A 27,311-nucleotide genomic window follows, 5' to 3' on the forward strand; every position below is an offset into this window, starting at 1 on the left:
ATGACCGACCGTCGCGGGCAGACTGCTTCGACCCCGGGAAAGGCGGCGATATATGTTGAAACGCGTATTTCTCATGTACGCCTTTCTCTCGAAATCTGGTGCACATAATACCAAGAGGTAGTAGCAGTTGCTGCTAAATTTCTGAAAGGAACCGTTGTTCTTGTTTCTTATTACGTTCGACCAGGTGGAGGCGCCTCTTCCCGTATTAATCTTGGTTGGTTACTAAGTGTTCGTCGGCAATACCCCGGGTGTCCAATTTTAGTCGGAGGCGACTTTAACGCCCCTCACCCAGATTGGGGGTATCCGACTGCAAGCCCTCGTGGTAGGCGTGTGCGGGACGCCTTCACTGATGCCCTGTTTGTTCTGCTTAATCACCCTGGGACAGCAACACGGCCTGTGCGTCACATACGTAGTGCTGCCTATGCTCCAGACTTGACGTGGTGGTTGGGCGCAGCAACTCCCTCTTGGCACATGGAGCCGGACTGCTGGGGAAGTGATCACCACCCTATCCTCATCGGTCTCCATCCCTCCTGTCTCCGCCCTTTACGCCGCAAATGTTCTGTGATAAACTGGGACAGCTTTCGCTCATGTCTCGACAATATGTCTTCAGATTCGCCGTCACTCCTTGTTGACCGTATACAGACAGCACTAAACAGCGCTACGACTACTACCTGGATTGATGTAGGTCGACCGGCACCAGATCTCGGCCTGCTTAACTTGTAGGCAGCCCGCCGTCAAGCTGAGCTGGCTGCTACGCGAGACCCTACTTCGGGGCAGGCACGTACACGACTGAATTATCTTACCGCGAAGGCTCGGAGATATGAACGCGATCTCTCGCGACGCCAGTGGCATGCATGGTGTGAACAATTTTCTGATAAATCATCGAATGCCTCACTATGGCGAACGTTTCGTGCAATGGAACATGGTCGTCGTTCTACTGATGCAGCAGCAACAGCATGCTTTGCGGCTAATCTGTCGACGGGTGATTTCGCAAAAGAAGCTGCTCGAAAATTTTTCCCAAAATACGATATACTGCCTCCTTCAGCTGTAAACCTTAATATGGCAGGTATACCTGCAGACACATGGAAACTACCATCTGCTGCTGACGCAGATGGAATTGCGAGCCCCTTTTCGATGTGCGAGCTGCTGGCTGCAATTGACGATGCGAAACGGAAAACAGCGCCCGGCCTGGACAAAATTCAGTATGAGGTTTACAAGAACCTCAGTACTGCTGCACTTCCTCAACTACTAGACACCATAAACAAAGCGTGGCTTGATGGTGTCGTACCCGAGAGCTGGAAAACCGCTGTCGTGATCCCTATTCCCAAACCTGGGAAGCCTCCAACGGGCCTCGCCAACTTACGACCAATCTCCTTAACATCAACGCTTTGCAAGCTCGCAGAGAAAATGCTAGCCACATGACTTTCTTGGTGGCTTGAACAGCACGGTTTTTATCACCCTGCTCAAATTGGATTTCGTCCATACATAGGTGCAGAAGACGGGTTGGCTGTCTTGGCATCAGCAGTTCTGTCATCTACCCGCAGCCGCAATGTACGTACCATATTAGCAATGGATGTTGAAAAGGCATATGACAACATCAGTCATGCTGCAATCCTGAATGCCATTGACATGCTTCATCTCCCTCCGAGAGTGCGCACTTTTGTCGCATCATTTTTGGATGGAAGAAAATTTGCAATACGCCTCAGCAGTGACACTGTTGGTTCATTCGTTTCACTACGTGGCGTGCCCCAGGGATCAGTATTGTCTCCGACGTTGTTCAATATTACTTTCATCCCATTGGCATGGCGCTTACATGATATCCCTGAAATCAAGTTTTTGCAGTACGCAGATGATATCACGGTATGGAGCACTCACCATGATCTTCTCACTCAAGAGGCCGCCCTTCAGTCAGCATTAGACGTAACCTCTGATTACGCATCCTCCATTGGCCTTCAACTTTCTGTGTGTAAAACTTCATACACGTCAGTCGCCAACCACTGGGGACGCCGTAAACTTGCCTCAAATCCAATTCGTCACTCTTTATCAGGCACCCCAATACAAGAAAGTTCGAGCCTGAAAATTCTGGGCTTAACAATTCACCAATAAGGATCAGCGACTGCTTGGCTCTCTCAGGCAAAAAAGCAAGCACTTCAAACTATAAGTTTAATAAGAAGAATTGCACCTAAAACGGGTGGCGCTGGCTCGTCTGTTGCACGCCAGTTAGTGAGGGCGGTTCTGCAGCCCCGTATTGTTTATCAGGCCGAGTTCCAGCATCTTACAAGGGCATAATGGGATCGCATTGAAGCCGTAAATCGAGAAGCTATGAGGACCTTAACGTGCCTTCCACGAATCACACCGGTCGTAGCGTTACAGGAGAATGCGCAGCTCAACACCATCGATGAACTGGTGCAGCAGCGCTGTGATGCTCGCAGACTCAAGGCCACTTTGTCGCATTCCACGCAAGCACTGAGGACGTATGCAACATCACACATTATTCTTCAGCCACCTGCGCCAGTTCTCCCTCCCTGGAAATTTATACAGTTAGGAGACAACAAGCCAACTGACATCTGCAGACCGACGTCTGCCAACTTGTTTCGTTGCTACGCCAGAGATTTGAAGAGCAAGATACTAACCTGCCTCAAGATTCCATAGTAGTGTACGTAGATGAAGCCTGCAAGGCTGTGAAGCCAAAACGGCAATCTACTGTCCACGGAGACCTAGCCTGAATCAGACAACTACGTTTCAGCTTTCGGAACCACTTACATTTTTCTGCGCTGAGCTTGTGGCAGTTCAGGAGGCACTCTGCTCCATAACTTCTATAACCATGCTCCCTACAGCCCACGTTGTCATCCGCACTGACGCACTTCAAGCAGTACGTCTGCTCCGACGTGTCAGCCGCTGCCCTAAAATTTGCCAGGACATTCGCCAGCTTGCGGCGCGCATCCCACAATCAATACGCATTGAGCGGGTCCCACAGGATCCGCTGCCTTCCCAAAGTCAAGCTGATTTTGCAACCCGCCTCGTGAACCAAGACGCATCAATCCCACGGATTCTCGAAGTCGACGACGCTACCCTCCTTTTGTCAAGAAAGGCGCACCTCCGGCGCCGCACACGTGCACTTATCCCTCCGTGTGCGATATCCCTTCCCCGCGGTCTCACCCGTGCAGAGGAGGTTGCGCTTAGGAGGATCCGGGTCGGTGTTGCCCTTACACCAGCTATAACTAGGACGTGGTCATACTTCCAACACTTATATCCTCGCCCAGGATGCCCGATCTGTAACAACGAACATGTCGAGGCCGACATCCACCACTTGCTGTGGGACTGCCCAGCACTCAAGCCAACACGAATCCAGCACCTGAGCATAGCTGGCCTCTCAGCAACAAATCCTGCCTCATACGTCACTTGGAGGCAGGGACCTCATCATCGCTCACTTCTGGACTTGATAAAATCAGCCAACCTTTTTCCATTAATTTAATCATTTATTCATCCTTAATCTCATAACCTACTGATGCCCTGAGGCAATAAATATCGACTAAAAAAAAGTATCATGGGCCCTACCGCGTCGTCGAGCGCACTTCATTAGTGAACTATGTTGTTGAGCCGCTTACGCCATGTTCCGATTTGCGACGCCGTGGCCGTGAAACTGTTCATGTGCAGCGCCTTAAGCCGTTCTACGACCCCATTGTTTTTTCGTCCCCTTAAGTCGCCAGGGTGGCTCCTTTTTCCCTGGGGGGCATTGTGAAGAAGAAGATGGACCCCTTCGCTGGACGCTGATGAGAAAGAAGAAGGTGTGTGGAACTGCCATCGCGCAGATCGTGTTGGTCTTGATCGCACCGCTTCCCCGTCGACCTCGATGCCGTCCTGAACGTTCTTTTCTACATAGGAAGCAGTATTCACAAAATGTGTATTTATTCTATTAGCTACCCGGTCTCCTGTAAGGCTTTCACTATTAACTACGGGTTGAGTAATTTTATTCCCTGCTTTTTTTTTCTTGAAATTAACGAGTTTACAACGTACCAAATTCGCGCGGATTATTTTATGCGCCCTCAATACGGTTCTGGTAGTAACACCGTTCTGCTTTCGGCTGTTAAAGCATTTCGGCATTTCTTGAATTCCGCCAATATAGCTGAATCAAGAGAACAATAAAGTCTTGGTATAACTGATTTTCTTTTTATAAGCCCATAAAGCTGTGCGTTATTCCACGGTTTCTTGTATTTCTTTCTACTACGTGATGACAGCTTTAGTACTAGAAATGCATTTTATGTAGCACATTGTAAAGAAATTACTTTTTATGAGCTGTGCTGGAAGGAAAACCCTACCTTCAGAAAGAAGGCATATGCATCGGGTCGTGCATAGCGCCAATTCTGAGTAATCTGCTTTTATCCAAACTTGACAAGGCTGTTTGCAGCCACCTTGACAGCTTGGACGTAATAAAAGTCTTTAGATTTGTTGATGATTTTTTTATTCTTGTTAAGTGTGACCATGGCTCTCTTGAGCCAAAGGCTCAAAGCATTTTAACTATCATGAAAGAGCATTTTAAACCGCTTGTTCTAACATGTGAATTGCCCATTAATAACTCCATTAGATTTTTAGATATTAACTTCACCTTTCACGCTCATCACATATGCTGAGCCTATCAGCCGCGTAGCGAAAAGCCGATGCTGCCATATCACTCCGCTCATTCTAAACTTGTGAAAAGAGGTATTGTCAATTTATGTTTTCAAAATGCTCTCCGGGAATCTTGTCCACACATGATGAGCGATAGTTTTCAAGAGCAGTCCAGGAGGCTGACTAATGCTGGATATCCCGCCCATATTCAAGTTTCTGTTTCCGAAAAACGTCTTAAAAAAATGAAACCAGAAAATCAATGCCGCCCAAATCCGGTTCCTCGGGAACGGAAAAACCTTGTTGTATTACCATATCTGCACAAGATTTCTCACAATTTGAAAAGAATTGGTCAACGAGCAAATGCGACCGTAGTGTTCTCGGCGCCGAAGAAACTTTCTACATTGTGCAAGCTGAAAGAAACCAACACCAACAAAGCGCGCGGATGCGCAATTAGGCACCAGAAGCCGTACGTCACGTGCGATGAAGGTGTTGTATATAAAATTCCCTTGTCATGCGGCAAACACTATATCGGCCAGACGGGGAGATGTCTGAACGAGCGCCTAATGGAACACGCTCGCAACGTCAGAAACGGCCGGCAAGGCGGATCGCTGGTTGACCACATTCTCGAATGCAAGTCAAAAACCTGTAAGCCTTTCTTTGATAAAAGTGTGGTAATAGGAAAAAGCAGAGAAAGGGTAACGTGCGAAATCATTAAAGCCGAAAAGATAAATAGTTCAGGATGCGCGTCTGTAAGCACACCTTCCATTCTCCTCTCAGATAAAGAGCTCGTCTTTCTAAGGAATTGATACTGTTGGCGCACGTGATTCCTGTTTTTCTGGCGTGTAAATATGATGCTTCAGGAGAATAAAATTTGTTGGAAGTTAGCGCTCGTGGTGTTCGTCTCTCGTTTCTTGTGTCCTCGTCTTTTGCTGCGCTATAGTGTATTGGAACCATGTACTAACAAGCCCAAAAAACCACGCTCCTAAGTTTGACAAGGTTAGGATTTTGTATCGCCACAAAGACAAGATGACGAGAGAGATAGTGGAATCATATTGTATTTCAACGGACAATAAGTGTGTCAGCAAGACTTCTCTTGCTCTTTCAAGCAAATAGGTGTCTTATTTAAGTGATTTTTTGTGCAGCAGGGGAACCCAGGGGTAGTTTCACGTGACTGCTTCGTTTTATTCATGTTTGTTTTTTCTGGGCCTTGGAGTAAAGGGCTTAGGCATAGTTGTGAGTCAGCGCTTGTACTGTGGCTTTCGTTTATCTTGTCCTTTGTCTTCGTGTTCGCGCTGTTTATATTAATAATGAATTTTGACCTGACGCTTACGATGGTGAGAACACTCAGACCATGAGGCATTTTTAGTGATTATTCTCGAGATGCGTTCCCTGTTTTGCAAGCAGATGTGACAGCTTGAAAAAGTAGGTACCATATACTCTGCGTTTATTGCGATCTAAACAGCTAAAAAAGTTTTGTGTTTCTTTAGAGATTTTTAGTACATAATTATTTTCGAATTCGGAGTTGACGTTGCATTTCGTGCTGCGTTATTGAAGATACGAATTCCGGCTCGCGACTAATGCTTCACTACAAGTTGCCAAAAAAAGGAATGATTGGTTTCGTGCAGATATTACCCGTGACTACTGCCCTTTATAAATTACCAATATTTCATTTTTTTCTCGGCAATATTCACCAGGCAGCAACTCTTCGTGTATAAAATGTATAAAATCCAAACATTGTTCATGTCCACAAATGTTTCTGTAATGTTATATAAATCGAAAAATGTTTTTCAGTCATGCGTTCATGAAAAAAAGCAATCTATTGCCACACTAAATGCATCGGTGTATTTAATTCGTATTTGCAGATTTACATAAACATTATTCCGGCACAATAATTGATACAGGACGGCGCCTCTTGATAACGCTGGAACATTTAAAATTGTTTAATTACAAACACAACGTTGGTGCTCGGAAACAAAAGAAAATTTCGCTGCTTATACTTTAAAGTATCAAACTCAATACCTACATGCGTCTAGATGAGGCATCAGGACAACAGCGCATTTCCCGTCCGTGAAGTTAAAAAAGTAATCGTTTGTGGAGGACATTGTGGCGTTCCCTAAAAAGGTGAAGGGCGAAAGCACGGTTATTTAGTGTAAATATCTGCAATAATAGGTTGAAGCCCATAGAAGACACGTTGCTAATTTAATATGTTTTCTATACAACCAAACCTACCTGTAGCTCATTTCGAAGGCGCAACATAATTCTTCAGGAACCTTCTCACCAGAAGTGAAGTATAACGTATAATCCTGAATTTGCCTAACGGCCAGCAATAGGAGCCATGACACTGCCGTTTGTATCACTCTATTTAAGAGAAGCTGAAGAGGCTCTAGAATGTTTTTTTTTATTCGAGGAGTCTGCCATTAGGCATAGTGAAAAAGAAGCAGAGAGGAGGAAGAAACTAGAAGAAAGAGTGCAAACAGGTTTCCCTTAATAAATCACATAGATTGCCGATAAACTGATTGTTCAGCGTTCACTTCCTGTAATCACATTGACGGTCCCACCGCAGGCCTACTTTCCGTAGGTAGCACTGTCTCACGGATGACGCAGCTGGGCCACAATAGATGCTCCGCATCGCACGGTTTCGGTGAAGCACCACAATGCGGGTACTATTCGGTCACTTTTAAGCGTTCGCCACGCCACCGATAATGCACAGAAGGGGTCAGAGCCGCTCCTGCACAAATCCGGCGCACAAATACCTCTTCCTCCCTAGCGAGATTACGGGGTAGAAGGCATGAACACGGAGGAATTTGAGCGCGTGTTCGCTGGCGCAAAGATTCTTTCTCGGAAACATGGGACATGGGCGGATCTCGGGGAAGAGGTAAAGGTGGCGGGATTTCTAATGTGTTAAGGAGGGCATTTTGTCCACATGGATATTATGTAGATCGTGAGCATGGCGGCGAAGCCGGTCTATGCGCACAAGACAGATTTTTTTTTTACAGAGCTGGTGGATGGATTGTGTAATTTTGAATGTACACCGAACAGCCTTAAACTACTTAAGAGCGGCTGGGAGTCAGTGTAAATGCGAACAGTTTCAAATATGGGTTCGAGTGGGAGGGAACTAATGGCGTTGTGTATCGCCTGAAGCTCCAATGCAAAAGGGTGCATGTGTCCACGCCATACGTTGCGCGAGAGTTAAGACGATGGGAGGGAATTTCCACAGCGGTAACTCCCTTCAGAGCTGTGAGTGATGTATCGGTGTATAGTATGCATCCGGGAGACAAATGCGCGGCTGATATTGGCGGCGAAGCAGTGGAGCGATTCTCTGTTGACAGTACGACCAAGGAGGAAGAGGTGTAAGCGATGGAGCTGAAGCGACATTGTCCGTGCTCTGCTTGTCTCACGTTTTAGAATTCGACGAGAACAAAGGGGCGAAATGTATAAATCTATCAGGAAAAGAGTGCGGAGTCTTTTAGTGCTAGAACTTGAATTGCTAATGGAATCCCCAAATGAAGGGACGTTACATATTAACACATCTCTGCATTGCACAGAACCTGGTTGAGGCAGTGAAGATGACATCATGTATAGCGGGGCTAAGTTTCAAGCGAAGAAACGGCGCCCGAAGGGAGAGAACCAGGGCCATCGAATATATAGCTCATGAAAAGTCATTTACAGGACCCGACGACGCATAACAGCATGTTGTCAATGTGAGCGAAACTCTGAGCACTCGGCTACAAAGGCGTGATTATGAGTTTAATTACTTACTCCGACGCATTAAGGAGAAGCGTGATAGTTTAGTCCGCGATTACATCATATTGTTACAGACGACAAGGAAGAAGCGGGCAGTGGCGCGGGAAGGAGCGCTCCCGCTAGGCCCGCGAACATTCATTAAACGTCATCTACCACCGTCATCGGTCATGTTCTGTCTCCTGTCTTCATCGGCTTGCCGCTTCATAACATTTGGTTGGAGGTGCGGCGTACGACATCCCCATCCTCGCCTTGGAGCTACGAGGCCATCTTCAAGCCGGGACCATCACCGAGGGCCCAGGGACACCTCCCAGCAGCTTCGCCCCAGCCCTTCAAGCCCAGACCTGAACAACTACCACCGCCCAGCCCCCAGCCTGGACCTGAAGACAAGGAGAACAGACCAATCAGAACCGAGATGAAGGACCCGAAAGACCCGAATGACCCGAAGGAACCGATGGACACGAACACGCAACCCCCGCCCAAGCTGCCCGACGTGACCTCGAGCCATCGGTCCCATGGACTCTAGTGACGGATGGTTGACAGCTCCAAGGGAGGCGGATCACCCACGCATCAGACATCGTACCGGCAAGCCGTTCTATTCTTCCTTCTTCCTCTTCTTCTTCAAGCATCCAGACACGCCCATCATCATGCCATAAAATCATTAACATCGTTAAATTTCCTCGTCCACGATCGGGACGATCGCTCGGTGGCCCCGGGTCATGTTACAGACGACAAGGAAGAAGCGGGCAGTGGCGCGGGAAGGAGCGCTCCCGCTAGGCCCGCGAACATTCATTAAACGTCATCTACCGTCGTCATCGGTCATGTTCTGTCTCCTGTCTTCATCGGCTTGCCGCTTCATAACAATATTTTCAAATGCTAACGAGAAACTATTCTTGCACTTTCCCGGCCTGCTTCGTGCAATTGAATATTGAATCTCATCTAATAGTTAAAAGACTACTTCAGCTTCATTTTAAAGGTGTGCAGGATAAGGAAAAAAGTTGAGATTGTGGTAAAATAATACAAAAACTTCAATAAAACTGTATAATAAAATATAACTAAAAAACTGCCCTTGGTAATTGTTTATGGAGCTCTCGTTATAGTGGACAGCGAAATCATTTCTTTTGTTCAGCATTAGAGATAGGATTGATTGTTTCATGCTACATGGTTCATCCTGCCCGTTGTTACATGCGGCATTTCGTATATTTTATTGTGATCCATGACGACCCTGCGTACGGACACTTATGACTGGCTCGCACACTCCCTCAAGTTAAAGGTAGTTTTTGCTCACCGAGAATACGTTCCGCAATAAAACGATATGCGGCCAGTAAAACGCATTGCGGGGCTGGTTAGTTCATGCTCGTAGTTATATAAGCGTGACAAATACGCATAACAGACAATAAAGACGAGAACTATGATATGTAGCCAGCTGCACTCAGTGTCAGCGCTTTAAACACCCTATCGCCACTCCAGTGCTCACCCTGGGGCGTCTTCAAGCAGTCCGCTCGAATTGGTAGGAATCGATCTGCGCGCCTTTTCTCAAAAATCCAAACGAAACAGAAGAATCGTAATATGCGCTGGCTGCCTTACTCGCTGTTGTGAAACAGTTACTCTACTATCGGCTACCCTGCACCAAATGTCACTCTTCCTTCTGCACTTTGTCTTTTTTAGGTATGAACCACAGGGATTAGGAATCACTGACCGAGGCCGCCAATTAACTGCCGCGATGGTTGTGAAGCTACGACGTCTGTGCACAGTCACTTACAGGCACGCAAGCAACATATCACTCTTAAGAAAACGGATTGCCTAAAAGCCTAGAGGACACTCACCAGCATGCTTGCCATGTATATGGACATGGATCATAAGAATTAGGACACTATAACATATGCTACATAACACATGCTTTCAATATCGTAACTCATGAACGACCAGTGGAAGTACATTCTACCTCCTCTACGCTCGCCCACCATGCAACACCCTGAACACAATCCTGTCATTTCCTACCGGTAAAAATTCGGATATCACCGAGATATTATCCATGGCCGAAAATGCTCGTCGGATGGCCCGCTTATACGACCCACTACATACCAAAGGCGCTTCAAGGACCTCTAAGAATTTCACCACCGGCATGTTATCTACGCTGCTGGTGGTATAGTCTAACTTCAGCATCCGGTTCGGCACCCAGACTTGAATCAAAGTCTACTGACCCACTGTGATGAATTTTACGTGCTTGTCGCCAGAATTAGTGACATGACGTACGAAATTACACGCGTCACTACAAATTGTCATTCCTCGAAAACTGAATTCTCACACGTAACTCTCGGGAAATACCTTAAATTGCTTGGCGGCCATCGGCTGTGGAGGGGAAATATGTCACAGAGGAATGAAGACACCGTAGCAGAACAATGTGTCAGTGGTTGAAGAAGCAGAAGTGGTGCCGCTGAACGTAACAGAGAGCCCACTTCGCCCGTCTGGCACAGCCCCGTCCTGAGTGAAGATTTCACGCCGTATCAATTGAAGAATATTTACGGACATTGCAAGCATGTACTGCTGCTTCGTGTGCAAATGGGAAAAAGAATTTGCTTTTCCATGAAAAGAAATGGCATACTTACCGACGACAAAGTACTGAGTGGCTGTAAGAACATCCCCGCTGGTGTTATACTCGGAACGTATGGCATAGCTGTGTGGAGAACCGTAAACGTATTTGGAGTAGCTTGGAGATACCGGTTTAATAAATATCTACACTTTTTGCAAAAAATATCGATAAGCTAGAAAGTATCATGATTTGTTGTATAAAAGCACTTTTTTATATTTCGCGACGTTTGTTACCGAGGAAATGGCGACCTCAAGCGCCTCTCCTTCAGCGCAATTACTCGTTCGCATATATAACATACTCGATGGCCACACTTGTAACGCTTCCGACGCAGTCAGTGAACCCTCCCTATCTTTAGTATATCTGCGATCAACCTGAAACAATCGTTTTCGCCCTCCAAACGGCATCCTCCTTGGTACCAATTAGATGCTGCACGAAGAGAGGTTTACCACTATATGGAAAGGGCCGCACGAAACCTGTACTACAATACACAAAGTGTGGCGCCTCAATAAAGTCTTTTACTACTACTAGTACCACCGGCTATTTGGTCTCCACTGTACAGACGATGTAAAGTAGCCGCACTGGAGCTGTGCACTGCTAAACAAAAAAAAAACTTCGATGTAAAGATGCAGCACCGCCTAGTGTAGCCGAAAGGAAAAGAAATAGGGGGTCAAAATACGTGTTTAGCATTTATTTTCTATTATTCACTGCACTCTTTTCTCAGGTACACGCAGAAGTGAGAACATTGCAATGAAACAAGGTAAACAAAAAGACATATTTATTCGCATTTTCGTATTTGTTGCTCTCACTCAAAATAATTATACGAGGGAGTAACAGTGCGCCACGACTGGTGCGCAGTCTCCCATACACCATTAGCTTGAGGTGGGGAGCTGTACCGGTCTCAAAGGAGATGACCTCGACTTGCTTGGCAAGCTCACCCGGAAGTGAACTAATTGTAGTGACAGAAGGGAGTGGCTGTTTGGCGCCCAGCTTTCGCCGGTTTAAGCAAGAGTGAGGGACGAAGTCAGAAGTAACAAACTAACACTGAAAATACACAGACACGAGGTTCATCATCATCATCATCATCATCATCATCATCAGCAGCAGCAGCAGCAGCAGCAGCAGCAGCAGCAGCAGCAGCAGCAGCAGCCTGACTATACCCACTGCAGGGCAAAGGCCTCTCCCATATTTCTCCACTTAACCCGGTTCTGTGCTAGCTGCATCCACTTGACCCCTGCGAACTTCTTAACCTCGTCCGCCCACCTAACTTTCTGCCGCCCCCTGCTACGCTTTCCTTCCCTTGGAATCCAGTTTGTTACCCTAAGCGACCATCGGTTATCCTCTCTTCGCACTACATGTCGTGCCCATGCCCAATTCTTCATTTTAATTTCCACTAGAATGTCGGTAACTTGAGTTATTTCTCTGACCCACTCTGCACGCTTCCTATCTCTTAACGTTACCCCTACCATTTTTCGTTCCATAGCCCTCTGGGTTGTCCTCAAATCACAGACACGAGGTTCATCATCATCATCATCAGCCTGACTATACCCACTGCAGGGCAAAGGCCTCTCCCATATTTGTCCACTTAACCCGGTTCTGTGCTAGCTGCATCCACTTGACCCCTGCGAACTTCTTAACCTCGTCCGCCCACCTAACTTTCTGCCGCCCCCTGCTACACTTTCCTTCCCTTGGAATCCAGTTTGTTACCCTAAGCGACCATCGATTATGTTCTCTTCACACTACATGTCCTGCCCATGCCCACTTCTTCATTTTAAATTCCACTAGAACGTCGGTAACTTGAGTTATTTCTCTGACCCACTCTGCACGCTTCCTATCTCTTAACGTTACCCCTACCATTTTTCGCTCCATAGCCCTCTGGGTTGTCCTCAACTTAAGTAGAACTCTTTTGGTTAGCCTCCACGTTTCAGCCCCGTAGGTGAGTACAGGTAAGATGCAACTGTTGTATACGTTCCTCTTGAGCGATACCGGTAAGCTGCTAGCAATAATCTGCGAGTGCTTGCCAAATGCGCTCCATCCCAATCTTATTATTCTTGTTATTTCCTTTTCATGGTCCAGATCTGCGGTTAATATCTGTCCTAAGTAGACATATTCGCCTACTACTTTCACTACTTCGCTACCTAATGTAAACTGCTGCTCCTTCCCGATGCTGTTGAACATTACCTTAGTCTTCTGCATATTGATATTCCGTGAACACGAGGTTCACAGAACGGCAATGCAAAGCATGCAGCTACAGATGCTTTCAAAAAGCACAGATGCTCGGCAGCACTGAATACACAAGAGGCGAACAAAGAAACGCAAAATTGTGCACCGGGCACTGTCACAGACCGCCCTGTGGAGGCTCACAATGTGGCCGCCGTGAAGACAAGCGCCGCTTCCTCGCAGATATCGCAGTCTTGTCGAACTGCGGGTTGACCCTGGGAGCCGAGCAGTAGCACTTGCTAACATGTAGCAACAGTGGTTCTAACGTTTCTTGGCAACGCGACCTCAAGAAATGTGGCACACCGTGTCTCTCTGTTACAACGCGCCAAGGCCGGCGCACACATACACCTAACTGTCGCTCTTTATCCGTCTTCTCTTCCTCCCGCCGAGCCGCACGTGGTCATTGGTTAGGTGCGGCTCGAGATGAAGAGCACCGCGCGGTTGGGTGAGTCACCGTCGCCGCCGAGTGGTGAAGAGGAGGGTGACACCGATGTGCGTAAGGATAAGCGCTCTCCTCGCGTGGAAAAAGAGGCGTTTCTATAATGTGCTACATTTCTCTTTGCAGACGCCGCGCGGCCTTCGTTTGCGCCGCCCTGACCTAATAAATATGTGGCCCGATTTCATGACATTGCCCTTTCATTAAAGAATATTGTCTTACAATATTCTCAACTCATGAATATCGCGGGCACATGCATGAGCTCAAAAATAAATGGCGCAATAGCACACATACACCCCTCAATAATCCGAGTTTCACAAACTTCAATAACAAATCCTACCATTCTCACGCAAACTGCAATGATGTTCACAAACATAGCAACTCACTGGTTTCACGACACGCACACAAAATCAGCAACACAGAAACAGAGACTTCAATAAAAAGCGCACAAACTCAATGCATACTTTCTCCTATATTTCCAAAAGAGGCCTGCGCCTCTTCCTTGCAACAGAATAGTTCTTTTCTAACCTTTATGTATGCCAGTTCTCTTTCTTACAGGGCTCGGGCTTTTCTTAGTTCTTCTTAGGCCTCTCTTACGGACGCGGTCCTCGCTTCCTGTCTACTTTGGAGTTCAGTCTCGGCTGCGACTCCTTTTTGCCCCCTCCTTGACTTTGATGTGGTACTCGTCGAGTTCAGAAGCACCACCAGGGTCAGCATCAAAGAAACGAAACTCATACAGTTTTCTGAATTTTTTAGGTCTTTCTCTTGGCGTCCCTGTTTCGATTACCACTGCATCATTGTTTGCCTTTGTCTATGAAGCCTGTCGTAGAGAGCCCTTCTGTCGCACTCTTATAGAGCACGGGCCATTATCAACTGGAGGCTCATTCTCCTCACTTTTACTCACCCCCTGTTCCTTAAAATTTTCTTAAACTCTTTCATCGCAGTGCAACTGTCGTTTTCTTTCATTTCTGAATTCTCCAGTTTTGGATCTTCACGCCGCTCTCCTCTGAGCAAAAGGGTTCCTCATCTTCCCCAGCGACAAGAACCTCATCAATAAACGTGCCATCCCTCGAAATCCATTCTTAAATTTCTGGAAGAGTGCTGTCCTCAGCTTCAGCTCCATCTGAGCTTTCGGGCTCATTGTTATTTGACAGCTCTTCCTCTAGATCACTAATGCACTCAGATACGGGGCAAATAAATGTGGAGCTAGAATCTTGCCCTTCGTTCTTTTCAGGTGAGAAGCACATGCATAACCCTTCTGACTCGACATCTGCCTTCGCAACGTCGGCGCAACATGTCATCTTGAAAGGCACATTCTTACTTTCCTGGGAAATATGGGCCCCAGAAAAGTCATCTCTCTCTAAAATTTGTGTCGCCGGAACGGGCTGTTAAACAACCTTACTCTGACCTCTGGAACAAATTTCTACCACCTCTATGGTTCTGAACAAATGGATCACTGTACTACTCTATAAAGGGAATCGTAACCTTCAGATGCTCAGTGATACCCTTCAAACGCTGCACTTCAGACAGCTTCTTCAGAAGAATATCTCTCTGAAACATTATCTTTCTCTAACCTAAGCTTGCTTTATTCTCTCGCTCGTTCTTCCTCCTTCTTAAGCCATTGTTTGCGTACTGATTCTCGTTTCTCTGCCTCGATTTGCTTCTTCTGTCATTTTCTCTCCTTTTCTTTTATTTCGTTTCTTTTGGTCCACCCATTATCGCAATTCTGCTCCTTTTAGACCCTTTTGTAAGCTAAATGCAATACTTCTTCTTCTCCTTGCAATGCAATACTTTCTTCTCCCACATCGTCACCCATCATGACCTTCTTTCTTCTCTCCTTCCCCTTCCCCAGTGCAGAGTAGCAGGCCAGATTTGAATTATTCGGGCCAACCTCTCTGCCTTTTCCTTTCAATAAATCCATCTATTCTATTCTCTATGAGATTCATCTCAATTCTGAACTGCTCAAATGCTAATATATAGTACTACTCGGTGCACCCTACACATCCGCTACAGCGCGGCACACATTGCTATCGCCCTATTTCTGCACAGTCTACGAAGTATTCGTAAAGTCTTCCGACTCGTTCTCCAATCCCTCACTTTGAGTGCACCAAACGTCTTGTTGCCGACTCCGGAGTAATTGTCGCCCATTCATATTTATTATAAGCTATTCATGTTCGCCACTATTGGTGCGCACACTTCCATACACCCTTAGCGTGAAGGAGGTAGCTGTCCCGGTTTCAAAGGGGATGCCCTCGATTTATTTAGCAAGCTCAGCCGGAAGTCAAATGCCTGAAGTGACAGAAGGGAGTAGCCGTCTGGTTCCCAGCATTCGCAGGTTAAAGTAAGAGTCAGGGTTTGAGTCAGAAGTAACATAGAAAAACAAACTTTATACACCGCAAGAGACGATTCAGAGGAATACACACTAACACTAAAAATTCACAAACACGAGGTTTTATCAGAAAGGCAATGCGCAGCATGCAACTAAAGAGGCTGTCAATAAACACAGAGGCTCAACAGCGCTGAACATACGACAACCAAACAAACGAACACCAAGTTGTGCACCTGGCGCTGTGGCAAACCAACGTCTGGAGGGTCACATTGTGACCGCCGTGTAGCCAAGCTCCGCTCCCTCGCAGGATTCGCTGGCGCACCGCCCACCGGGTTGACCACAGAAGCCGAGCTGTAGCACTAGCTAGCACGCAAAAAATTGTCTCTAACGTTGGCTGGCTGGCACGATCCGCACGACCAATTCTGGCTCGCATGGATAGATTAATAGAGCCATTAAAACGAGCTATCGACGTGGTACAGTCTTTCGTGGAGAGGAACGGCCTTAGGTGTTCACCGGCAAAATCGAAACTCTTAGTAATAAGGAAGAAACAAGCCTCACAGACAGAACCCGATTCTCGGGAACCAATCAAGATATATTTTATAAACCCCCCAATACCCCCGGTAGCCACGGTCAGGGTCCTCGGCATGTTGATTCTCGAGCATTTCTCGAGCATGGTAGTCTGCGATGATGTTGCCTGCTACCTGCGAGTGAGCCGGGACCCACACGAGGTCTATGGCTCTTCCCGGAGGCTTGGACATGGATAGAATTTCTGGGACCGCGGAGGAAATTACTCCGTGGCGGAAGTTTCTGTAGGCTGTCTTTGAATCGGTGATCACAGTGTCCACTCTCGGCTATGCGAGTGCGAGGGCAACGGCCGCTTCTTCCACGCGCTACGGTGCCTGATAGGAGTGCACATAATGGAAGTGCAACACAGAGAGTTGAGACTTCGCCTGTCTGAGCTTATGGTTGGACCCACATGCGACCAAAGCGGAGGTAGTAGATGACAGGTCCGCCACGTGTGGTGGGAGAGCTGCCAGACTGACAGCTCGACGGTAACCCAACGTAAACAGAGTAGAGTAGCGGTCCCCAGCATGGGCGATCGTCATTTCTGGGAGTTAGCTCCTCAGAAGGGGCTCGGTCTTGGTTATGCTATGTAAGCCCGTAGGATACTGTTTAGTGAGCTGTAACATTTCTTGTGTCTCAAGCGTGTGTTGCATAAGGCCGTCCTCCTATAGCCAAGCACATGTCTGGCGCGAGTCCCTAAGTTTCGGCCGTGGGACATCTGGAGCGGGATCGCAACAAGGGTGAAGCTAAATCCGGGCTGCCTGGTGATATAAATTTGTTCAGAGCAAACCACATCAGTTCATTCGGCAAAAAATGGATTGACTTTTTTTCTTGTCCCTGGGAGGTTTGCATCCTCGTGTAACAGAGCGGAGTGTGACCTTTGGCGATGAAATTTTGAGATATAAGGCCGGGAGCCCTTTGGCGCTCCTGTATTTTGCCAGCAGGAGGTCAGGCTTGTGGATGCTTAGGTTGTAGACTGGGACCTCAGAGATTGACCGCCAGTGAGGAGGCATCACTCGCTAAATCGGATTAGACTTTTGGCAAATGTTTGGATAAGGGATCATATAGTAGACAGTGGCGGTGATGGCTGAGTGATTCGTTCGGGTATCAGACAAAAACAAGTCCAGCTAGTGCGGCAAAAGCCTATTATGTGGTCCTTTTACCTTTTATTCATTCGTAATAATCCATGCATTGGTGCCAAGGCCTCCGTCTAGTAGAACAGGTATAAACAAACATATGGACGTCACATACGCAAAAGCACACCTAACCACCTTTTGAAAAGGCGTTCGAGACGGAGTAGATAGCTCGTGCGCCACAGCAGAAGATGAAAAAAAAAGCTCTCCCGAACGAACCTGCCGCCAGGTCGGGGGAAGCGTGTACCTATTTTTTACCGGTTGCGTGGCCGGCGGTTCGTACGATCACTAGCCCAAGGCCACGCTGTTGAAAATCAGAGCTTGTTTATTTCTTTTTACGTCCCCGTCTTTTCCACACTGTCTGCACTGAATCAAGCGAGAGTGGTAATAAAGTAAATTTGCTCCTATAAATATTTCTGATTTTGGGTTGCGCTGTAACCTATAACATCGCTGCTTCTTGAAATGGTGCGAATAGGAAGCCGTATTTTGCAAACAGATGTGTGATATTTTTATTTGGCTTCTGCTATTTTAGCTCCGTGTTATTGTTCATTTGTTACGGTTTAAACTCATTGGTTTTATTTGACCGACCATTTACCACAAGGGTTTTTGCTTTGTTCACTTTGTATAGCATACGACAGCTCATTTCATTTGATGAGCACCGCCATTATATGGCTCTCTTACGTGTGTGCTGCCTTCATTAGGTCTTTATTATCACTAACTTTACTTTTTCTGAGTGTGCATTTCTTACGTTGTACCAAGTAGCCCAGCAGGAGCTGCACATAGGGAAGTTATTTAACTAATTTTAATCTATTTGTATTAGCAATGAAGTTTTATGCCAGTGTTTTTATATGGACTAAAATGTATCTTTGACATGAAGGCAGATTATCTTGTGTTGGTATCTATGTTTCCACTTTGGCTTTAAATTTGGTAGCTGTAAAGACAGAATGGTTCTGTGTCTCAGCTAAACCATTTCAAACCAGAAAAAAAATTATGAGATCAGTCAATGTATCGTGGAAGAATACACAAAATCTGAATAGCAGGATAAGGCTTTCGTGAAACTCAATGATCGTGATAATGCGCTGCACCACAAAAATCGCACTGTCATGTACTGGATGGTTTTCTAGCATGCTTGAGGGACTAATTACGGCACATCACAAGTGCATATTTTTGGAAAAGACATGTCATACTCAGTTCTTGATGAGCTTAATGAGGAGTTTGTCGCTGTAGGTTGTTTCCTTCAACCTCACAAAAAATTAATATATATAGGTCGCATATCACTCCGGCCTCTGCAGAGATGGGCGCACTTGGGTTTAGCTCCACTGATCAGGACAAAGACACTCTGTCTGTTAGCGCCAGCAGGTGTGTGACTTTAGGCCTTTCCAGGATGCCTTATGGTATCGCTGTTCCGGAAGCTCTAGGCGGCACATAAACCTTTTCTGGAGCTTGCCTGGGGAAGCAGATTTTTTAAAACTGCATTAGCGAATGTTTTCCCCAAGTAGGCGTAGTGACCAAGGTTGAACAGTGACGGCGAGTCGGCGGCTGTGCGCCAACAGTACTATAACTGCGTCACATCAGGCTTTTTTGTCCGCTGCTCTTCTGTGGCATGGTTAGTATTTTTATTCTATATGAACAAGAGCGGGGTAGAAAAAAACCTTGGTCAATCGCATAGCATTATGATAGGAGAAACTTTACGGGGGCGAGTTTTGAATGGGTGAGTGTTCGGTGGGGGAGGGGGTGCAGTAAGAATTAAAATTTTTGGATCTGTTGTAGGCGTGCTTGATGGGTAGTGTCGTCAATGTAGGACCTGGAGGTTCATCCACGTGTATGAAGAATGGTGCGCGCCAGCGCGAGGTCCGGACAAGTGTCAATGTTAATGTCATGTTAAAACAGCGCTAGAATCACGGACAAATAGAAAGACAAACACACAATCTAGCCCTGTTTTAACCTAATGTCCAACCAACTCGCCCAACAATCCACTTTGTTTCTTGGAAGAAGGCAGCAGAGCAGGTAACAACACAGAGCATAAGATGCGCGCGCGCGCATCTTATGCTCACGCAGGCACGCACGCACACGCACGCACGCACGCGCACACACACACACGCACACGCACACACACACACACAAAGGACAACGCTGCACTGACGACTATATTAGACTATATTAACAAGGAATCGCACATCTCCCCTCACTTCACGTCTGCAGCCAACTTCTTCCTTGTCTTTAACATCCTGCCGGCTTCCACAAGAATTCTAATTCCTCCTTCAACAAAACCACTCATGGCATACTGACACTGTGTGTGTGTGTGTGCTTCTTATGCTTTGTGTTGTTACCTGCTCTGCTGCCTTCTTCCAAGATATGTGTGACCAACTAGCTCAACGTTCGACTCTATCATTAATCCACTTTGCTTAATGTTGATGTCATTTCTTAACAGCGTGCGGTTTTCTGGGTCTGTGGGTAGGATTAGCTGGTTGCCCGCAACAATGAGGGCTAATTTCAGCAATTTTGGTGTCTTAGTTCTGTTATTGCGTCCACGATTCTCCGCAGCGAATATATGCATACTGAAACCTTCCGTTATTTTGGTATATCGAGTAGTGGTTCGAACATGCCATTTAATATGAGATTTATGGTTCTGTGATTGCTGCAGGCGTTTAGAAAAAAGTATGATTACGCGGTTTCGTCTTTCTGGTGCGAACGAGACCAGAAGGTGTGCGTAATTACTGGGTGCCTACGTGTTCCAGAATGACAATCGGTTCAGTGAAGGCCTTATCAATTTTTGGTACTCTTCTTCATCCCTTGGTTTGAGTAGGCAACGTAGCCTATGAAACTTGGGGTGAAGTTAAGCTTTCATAGAAACCGGGTCTCAAAATCTTGTTGCTTCAAAATGAACAGCATCAAAGCACCTTTCTTCGTCCATATCCCCAGAACCTTTTTGTCATAGACAAAAGAGCATTTCGTACTGCTTGCCAGACCTTTTACCGTGATTACTTGCCCGTGGCGTATGTGCGCAGATGGAGAAGGAGGAAAAACTATTTAAAATTAAGGCAGACACTCTCATGAATGCCCCTCAGCCAGAGCCCTCTGGTCGTTCGCTTTAGCTAGGCTCGCTTTACCAGTTGTGGCTGACCTGCGGGTTACGTGGAGGAGTATGCGGCGTTGGCGATGGGCTCTCTAGAATAGGCGCTTTAGCTGCGCTGGTACTGGCCCCACGAATTCCATGAGTCGGTCTGTGGCGCATATTTGCTAGCTCTCTGTCTATGCTGACGTTTGGTCGGTGGTAAAGGTATGTTTTCAGTTGTTGCGAGTTTCAGTAGTTTTGTAGGTTCCTGCTTGCAAGGACGCAGCCTAGGGGCTTGGTGGAATTTTCTCACTTTTCGCAGGCAGCTGCCGAAAATAGCTATTAGTAAGTCAAATAATTGCTGTGTTCGCTCGAGGAAGTATTGTATTAGCATTTTGTTCGTTTCTAACAGACTTTGAAGATGCTGGTGAAACCTAAGTCGAATTGTATGGCGGAGTGCCTGTCATAGACTCTTGACTACCTGTTTAATTCTACTTGTAGCTGCTGCTGCTTTAACATGGTCACCTCCACTTCTATCTAGCTCACCCGGAGAAAGATATCGTTAGATGTGACCGTCGTCGTTTTCAGCTATTCTGCAGGTACAGATGACGGGGGAATATTTGGTTCACTCAGTGGTGCATGCTTTACAACGTTAGTCATAATAACTTGGTTTCCATTCAAACTACGGCGCGGAAGGTAATAGGCTACGAAGGCTGCAGAGTTCATGAGTATCTTGCCTTGTAGCCAGCATGCAAATATGGCGTTAATTCTGGATGTGGGGAAGAGCTATGAAAACGGTCAGCACACCGGGCTACTTCGGGATATCAAAGCTAGCTCAAACATTTCCTAGATCATCTGAAAGTTGTACTGTTTTGCAAAGAGATAAAAACGAAATATGACTCAGGCAGGGTGCAGAGCGGCACACCGACACTCACACTGACTGTCCCAAGTGATGAAACACTTCCTCCTCAGACTTGCTCGGGGACTTGCCACGATTTACACATTTCTAGTGTAGCGCTCCGTCGCCGCGCTACAGACAGTCGCGACGAATGAAATCCTGCATCGCCGCCACGCAGTAGCTGACGGCCTCAGGGCATCATACAGCGGCGTTGTGAAGAAACGAAGACTCCTTCTGTTTCATTTTTGCAATTTATGCTTACTTCTTGCGGAAAGTGATATGCCTACAGCCATTAACAGCTGCTAAATGTTAGGTAAGACCGAATTCGAAGCGCACGGCTGCACAGCAACTTGCTTCCAGCTTAAAACCGCGATTAAAATACGCAAATGCATTCCCCTAAAAACAGCAAAAAACACCAACAGCGCTGGTGCTGCTCCTTGCGGCCGCGCTGCGTGTACAGGAAAAACTTACAAATGCGCTTCTCGTTGTTATCGGATCACATCTTTCACCGAGCGTGAGAAAGCCAGAGTTGATAAATGGAACGGATAGATAATTATTAGTATCCCCTTTCTAACGGGGTGGTGAGAACTGACACCTAGCTCACAATACGGTGAGGTCTCAATATTTTGACGCTAATAGATATATTTCCTGTGCACAGCCCAACAATACTCCTTTGATTTTTCCCACCAATATTCAAGCCAAACCCATTACTTGCTCCGAATGTTGCATAATTTAGCCTGCCTTGGACGTCCCGATACCCCAGGGCTCCTCGAGTGCTAGCGTAGGCGTAGTGCATTGCGGGTTCAAGTGCCTCCCATTTTGTAAATTATGTTCCGTCGTTTCCCTGATTTGCATGTTGCAGCAGCAAATTTCATCTGAGCTGTCAAATGTTTGGCGGTAGCATTTCTTCCCCAAGCATTCGGCCCTAGCCATGAAAAATAAATCACAGCCTTTGGAAATGTCAAAAAAAGTTGCATTTGATTTTTGCTCCTACCACCCTACAAAACTCTTTTGCCGGTTTGTCCAGCATTCTCTTTTGCCAATTAGAAATTTCTGAAGATTTAACTTTTTGTTTGAAGGTGATGTTCGTATCATTTCATACCAATGACATTTGTAATTATTTTCAAGCCAGCAATTGCTTCTCCTCAATGTCGCATCAATACTGCATCAGTGCAGGTGCCGGAAAATCTTTGGTGCCCTGCTCTTGTCATTAATTTGCCTTAACCATTCTTTATACGCAGCTCATGTAGCAGCCCCTGGTGGTGGGGTTGCGCAAGTACGAAATCTGTAAGATCCTCCACAGTTGCACTAGAGTTCTTCGCTGCACATCATTACTCATTGCACACGGACACCAGCTGAACCGACACTGAAATGGCAACCCACCTATCCTCAAAGTAGCCATGAAGCCGACCTCCAATGCACCACTCTTCAAACCATCGAAGCAGCCAAGACCGGACGCTCCGAAAAGCCGCCACTCGACGCCACAAACTGCCGGCCTACAGATCTGCGTCGACGGCAAGGACGTCACTTCTCTAGTCGAAACTGGTGCAGATTATTCAGTTCTGAGTGGACAGTTCGCAGAAGCTCTCAGAAAGGTCAAAACAGCTTGGGATGGCACGAAAATACGCAGCACTGGAAGATATTTAACTATGCACATGGGAGGGCAAACGGCGAGAATTATTGTAAAACGGCAAACCTTTCTGGTGACTTTCGTCCCAGTGTTCCCGTGACGTCATCCTCGGTACGGCCTTTTTAGGGAAAAATGGCGCATTTATCGATTTGCAGAATCAGTCGGCAAAAGTTTCAATCGAGAATACTACGGAAACCAATAGGATGCACCATAACATGCATCTGCCTTTGATGATATCTTCAAAACAAGCGAGTCTGCATAGGTTCATGCATCGCAAAAGTGTAAGGTTACATTTTTTCTTGCTTATTGCTGGCTCTCGGGTTGAAGAAACTTAAAGCGCAGGATGTTGAAGTGTTGAGGCTTGTTGATGACTTGTTGGTCCTTTTTAACCATCACGAAAGTAACTGCGACTATGGTGTAGCTGAGCTACGTACTGTTTTTAATGAATCCTCCGACGCACTAACAGTACGTATGAAAAATGATTGATGCCGCCATTCGGTTGCTCGACGTCAGGACGTTAGGCTTTTGCTCTTTCCATATGAAACCATTTGGATGTACCAGCCAAGAGGTAATAAGCAGCTTGTTGAAACTTAGCACCACACATTCTAAACTAGCGCAGAAAGTAATTTTCAAGCTATGTTTTCAAAACGCTAAGAAAAAAAAGCTTCCCTAAAATTGATATATGATAGCTTTAAGTGGCATGTGGATAAGCTTAAAGCCACAGTGTATCCTTATCAGATATTGATCTCGGTGGCAGAAGGCATGCTCAAAATTCTTCGCGAGAAAACAAAAAAATATACAGAAGTCAGCCAGGTTGCAGGTGGAAAAAAGCGAAATACAGTCTTGATTACATGCATCCACAAGGTATCACAAATTTGAAGAGAATTGCTACTCGGGTGGAAACAAAGGTGGTTTTTTCCGCACCAGACAAGTTGTAAAGTTGGTCAAATAACCTTCTAAGAAAGGAACGCCAGTGGGTGTAAAAAAGACACTATGACCCGTCGGTCGCATGCTAAAAAGAAGTCGTGTATGGAATTCCGCTGACATGCGGAAGGTAATACGTTGGTCAAACAGGACGCGGTATAAATGCTAGAGTCCGTGAGCACAAAAACAATTTAGAGCGGAAAATGAACGGGCCTCTTGCCAGGACAGCAAGTGTGAACTGTCCTTTAAAAGACGGAAGTAATAAGCCGAAGTGTAGACCAAATAGCAAGTAAAGTTATTTAGGCAATAAAAATAGCAGATGGTAAAGAAGCACTTCATGCGAAGGAAACAGCTTTCTTTGGAACCGAGATGGTGATGTTGTAGGACATGAGACAAACCTCGTTGTCGACTTTCTATCAGCCTCTGTGTATAAAAAGATATGCTTCATGAATAAAAATTAGGTTGTCAGTTCAACGCAGTGTGGGTTTGTCTTTGCCTGTCTGTGTCTGTCGGTGGCTCTATGTGCCCCCAAAGCAAGTATGCCGAGTGTCCTCTGTTTTAATTCGAGTGCGGAAGTTGTGCCAGATCCGAAACACAGCATAGCGTTTCCAAACGTCAGCTCTGGCAGGATTGGGCTTTTCTAGAGTAATCCAATAACTTAATATTTGTTTTTATCCAAGCCGCGTTCCTTTGTTGTTGTTTTTTTACAATTTCCTCTCTGTTATCCCGCAAGTAGTGTGTGCCATAATTTGTCCAAATGCGAAAGTACCTGTACACTTTAACTCTAGGTAACGCTAAGTTTTGTAACAGGATTGTGCTGGGCTAATCTATAAAAATCATGATTGCTGATTTTTTGGAACTACATTTTAATATCAGAATACCTGCCTCTCATCCACAACTGTCTGTCAAGTCTTGGAGGCCTTTCTGTCTGTCTGCTAGAAGAAAATTATCATCTGCATTTATGAATCCCAGTAAGCAGCTAGTTTCCAATTCACCCTCCTACCGTCATGACATTGTAAAACCAAATGCGTCCAATAACTTTCAATCCTTCTGCTGTAGACCATGAATAGAAGTGGCGATAAAGGCAATCCCTGCCTAGTCTCCTTTTAGCCGCAACTTGTATTAACTGCCCCATGGCCCGCCACTTCACTGCCATGTTTTTCTCCTTGTAAATTTCTTGCAATAAAGTTATCGCTGCCCACTTCCACCTTTCTCAGAATTTGCCGCATCGGAGCGTGGTTTACGTTATCGCAAGCCCCTTTGACATCTAAAACGCCCATCATAGTGGACGTTCTTCAATTGCCGCGATTTCAATTACTTTGTGACTGGGAACTAATTATCGTGCGGTCTACGAACATGTATGAAGGCGTTGTCCAGCTCTCTTAGTACCTCGCCCTCCTCAGGCCGCCCTTGTAATGAATTTGAGTGTCTTCATTGTTCTTCTATACAATACCGATGTAACCATTAATGGCCTATAAAACTTGATGTTATCTTTTTCACCTTTGCCTTTGTAGAGAAGGCTCATTCTACTCTCTCGCAAGCTTGCTGGGATATTTTTATTCTTCAGTGCGTCACTTAGAGCAACATACAGGGTCATGTTTGTCCCTTTAGCAAGCACTGCAATTAGCTTCATGAACATTTCGTCAAAACCAGTTGCGGTATGGAAACGCCCCTTCTTATCAGCTCTTTCCAAATGAAATTTGTCAATTTCGATGTTAAAAACTTCCCTCTCTTGTAGTGACCCGAATCAAGGTTATTAATACGGCCGTCGTTACACTCTTTAAAATCTTCTAGCTGTTTACGAATGATTTGCATAGCCTCCCTCTTCATTTTCCATAAAATTTGTCCTCGTCCTATATTGGCGGCGCGTCTATTCTCATTTCTCGCCCAGTAACTTGGGATGGTTCCACAACTTTCTAGGTGCCCACATATTGTTTTTCGAGTATTTGCCATCTGTGAGGACGTTATTTAAAATCCATAAAAAAAGGGTTGATTTAGTGGGATTTAACGAACCGGGTTAAGTGGAGAAATATGGGAGAGGCCTTTGCTCTGCAGTGGATATAGTCAGGCTGATGATGATGATGATGAACGAACACACAACCAGACCGGTCAAGCTAGGAACATATCTTTTTATACAAGCTCATTGCACTAGACGAAAAACAAGAAATATCAAATAACGAGCTAAACAAACAACACGGAGCGAACACAAATAGTAAAAGTTACTGGACGCTAGAAGAATCAACACCATTAGGACGCGGCCAGTTGCGTGGGCGAGGAGTTCAATGAACGCCCGGTGTACACAGGCGCTTGGGCCAGGCCAGCAGGTGGCTGGGAGGCGGGAAACGGGCTGGTATCCCGGGTTGTAGGCCAGGCGGGACGCGATCAGCCACAGCTCCTTGACCACCCGTCCTCCAGCAGTGCTGCACCACTGCTCTCTGTCCTCACTTACTTGCACGCGCAACATACTTGCGTCGTCTTCTCTTCTCTCTCGTGCCCGGAATTGCGTGCATCCTGTGGCGCTAGCTCCCTACACTATCCACCTGTCAGTCGGTTGTAGCAAAACATTTATCTTCTACCAAACATTGACATGGTTCTTTTGTTTTTTGCATTCGTCCCATTTATGCTGATGTCCAGGAAAGGGTCTATGTTCGTTTTTGGCTTTTCGATATGCCCTGAAAGCTACTTGATGGTTTGGTGTTGCGGGCGAGACGGCCGATGGGGTCTTTTAATGAATAGAACCAGCACAAAGCGTGGTGGTCTGTAACAACATCGAAAGGGCGCCCGTACAAGTATGGCCAAAATTTCTGAAGCGCCCAAACAATAGCCAAGCATTCCATTTCTGTCACCGAATAGTTGATCTCGGCCTTGGTCAACGTTCGACTTGCGTACGCCGCAACGTATTCATCGACACCGGGTTTTCGTTGGGCAAAAACAGCGCCGAGGCCGGCGTCGCTGGAATCAGTGTGCACTTCGGTAGGAACAACCGGGTCATAATGGCGCAGTACGGGGGGTTAGGTAAGTATCGTGCGCAATTTCGTGAAAGCAGTATCGCAAGCCGGCGACCAGGCAGAAAGATCTTTGTGAGCGCTGAGAAGTCGCGTCAGAGGGGCAATGATGGTCGCAAAGTTCCGAACGAAATGCCTAATGTAGGAGCATAAGCCTATAAAGCTGCGTAATTGCTTG

General features: G+C 46.3%; 1 long non-coding RNA gene across 1 annotated transcript in view; it reads right to left on the reverse strand.

The window, feature by feature from the left end:
- The window catches only part of LOC146199927 (uncharacterized), a 51,565-nt gene that overhangs the window by 12,563 nt on the left and 11,691 nt on the right, over window positions 1–27,311 (reverse strand). The window contains exons 2-3 of the long non-coding RNA XR_014704778.1: window positions 10,959–11,026; window positions 6,632–6,721 (exon numbers count right to left, since the gene is read on the reverse strand). This is a non-coding gene — a long non-coding RNA (uncharacterized LOC146199927). The remainder of the gene's footprint in view (window positions 1–6,631; window positions 6,722–10,958; window positions 11,027–27,311) is intronic.

Source organism: Amblyomma maculatum, chromosome 2 (assembly GCF_055883805.1).
Source record: "Amblyomma maculatum isolate TAMU_Amacu chromosome 2, ASM5588380v1, whole genome shotgun sequence".
NCBI classification, from domain to species: Eukaryota; Metazoa; Arthropoda; class Arachnida; order Ixodida; family Ixodidae; genus Amblyomma; species Amblyomma maculatum.